Source organism: Chrysochloris asiatica, unplaced genomic scaffold, assembly GCF_000296735.1.
Source record: "Chrysochloris asiatica unplaced genomic scaffold, ChrAsi1.0 scaffold00313, whole genome shotgun sequence".
Classification (NCBI taxonomy): Eukaryota; Metazoa; Chordata; class Mammalia; order Afrosoricida; family Chrysochloridae; genus Chrysochloris; species Chrysochloris asiatica.
Genome location: NW_006408831.1, coordinates 1,412,814 through 1,415,338, shown reverse-complemented (window position 1 = coordinate 1,415,338; position 2,525 = coordinate 1,412,814).

The following is a 2,525-nucleotide window of genomic DNA, read 5'->3' as shown; positions in this document are numbered from 1 at the left end:
AATTCATAATTTAAAATGTTTTTTATTTTTAAAAGGGCTGTTATAATAAACTCAAGAAGATAGCAAAAGCTCAAAATTTGCTTTAATTTAGTCTAAATAAGTAATATGCTTTCTATCAAATGAATTATATCCCCCAAAAGAATGTGTTGTAATTCCTAATCTCTGTGTCTGTTATAATCCCATTTGGGTTTGGGAATGCATTTTTGTTATTGTTGTTGTGTTAATAAGACAGGATTAATGAAGTTTGTATTTTTTATCAATTTCTTACAAGATGTAAAAGGAGATTAAGTAAGTAAACAGAGATGGGAGCAGATAGGTGCACAGCCACATGGAAAGGGCCAAGGAGCCAAGGGACAGAAGTTGAAAAGGCAAGGCTATTCCTCAAGAGCAAATACAGACTCCCAGAGCTCCAGTTGTTTCAGAAGCCACATTGTGTTAAACTTTAACTGGTTTGGGTTGAAAGATCATTAATAAAAAATACATACACCATGTAGATAAACAGTTTTAAAAAAAACAAAACAAAACACGTCAGATTGCCTCAGGTTCAGGAAGAGACTAGGAAATCATATCTTGAACACAATCAATTTCCATATTTTAATAAAATCTGCCTCAAATGAGAAAAAGTGTCTAGACAGAGGAGAAATGTTGAATTTAAAAAATTAAAATACAGTCATGAAATTTACCATCAGTAAAAGGTAAAACCAAGAAGTTATTTTTGTGTTACCAGATTCTATCTACCCCTGTGTTTCTATATAACCTTTGGATGAAAATGAGACTCAGTTCCATTTTTCCAACCTGCAGAGACTATCTTTCAATACAGAATCTGTTTATGCTTGTGTTTACAAACTGTAATTGTTGGGTTCAGGATTGGATTTTGTGTGTGGGTTTTAAAAAAAATTTTATTTTGGGGCATTTTTCAGGTCACTTTACCTCAATAACAAAGGTAATTGCTTTCAAATAATATGTCTTCACCTTTTCCTGTATTTGTACATAGTGATTCAGTATTAGAGAAAAGTACATTGTTTCTGTTATGGTTCTAATCTGTGTTGGTACTCATTTGAGGAAATAAAGTTTTCAAATAGTAACTCTTTAAAAAAAAAAAAAGCGCCAATACAGAGGGGTAAGCCTTTCCCTAGAGCTGGATCCCAGAATTCAGACTTTTCACCTCCTAAACTGTGAGAAAATAAGTTTCTGTTTGTTAAAAGCTGTCTGTCCATTTACATTTCTGTTATAGTAGGACTAGATAACTAAGACAATGTTTAATAGCAGAAATCACATAAATATTAAGGCTCTTTTAAAAAAAAAACAGTTGACAATGCTACTGAATTATCCTTGTAGAATTTGTTGAGCTGATGGGTGTTTTGTTATGTATATTTTCACCACAATATAATTTTAAAACTACATTCTTAATAACAACAACAACAACAACAACAATAGTACATTAATAATATTGACTGCTAGGCAAATTACAACATAACGTGAAAGAACAATTATTCTGCCCACCTCAGGTATAGTCTATGATTTGGACCACAAACTTTTCAAAGTTATTTGTTCTTTTACAACATTTGGTATTGACAAAGCAGAACTAGATGATCTAATTAATATCACAGTTCCCTATGCCCTGATTTCCCCATGGATTTTGTCAACTCTGGTAGTGTAGAGGTTACGAATCGGGCTCCTAATCTCATGGTCAGCAGTTCGAAACTACCAGCTGTTCCGCAGGAGAAAGAGGAGGCTTTCTCCTCCGTAAAGATTTACAGCCTTGGAAACCCTGTACAGGGTCACTATGAGTGGGAACCGACTCCATGACACATAACAACAACAACAACATTTCCTCTTAGCATCCTGCACTCTTGGACGTGTGATAGACCGTGGTGCTGTTTAGCACAGACAAAACCATTCTGTTGTCTCAGATAGACTCCCAACACCAGTTCTTTCTAAACGTTTTCCATTCATTATGATGACCGCCAACATGGTCTTGATTTCATATTTACATACAGCTTCTTAGAAATAGAATTCTTGGATAAAATGACTGCACTGTATTCTGGTTTGCAAACCAATGTAAATTTCACCTCAGCAAAGAAAAAAATTGCATATGTGACCTATTGATGTTAGAAGATTTCTCAAGTTTTTCTAGCTTATTGTTAACTGCTGTTAAATCGGTTCCAACTTATATCAACACTGTATAGGGTTTCTGAGGAGCGGCTGATGAAGTTGGGTTTGAATCACCAACTTTACAGTGTGTTTTGTTATTAGCAGTCCAGTGCTTATCCTACAGCATCATACCAGGTTGTTGCTGTGATTGGTAAGTGCCATCGAGTTGGTTCCGACTCACAGTGACTCTGTATAGGGTTTCTGAGGAGCGGCTGATGAATTTGAATTACTGACCTTGTGGTTCAAACCTACCTTGTGGTCCAGTGCTTTATCCCACATGCCACACCAAGCCAGCAACTTTTTCTACAAAAGTTCAGATGGTAAATACTTTAGGCTTTGCCAGTCATAACGTCTCTATTGCAACTACTCAA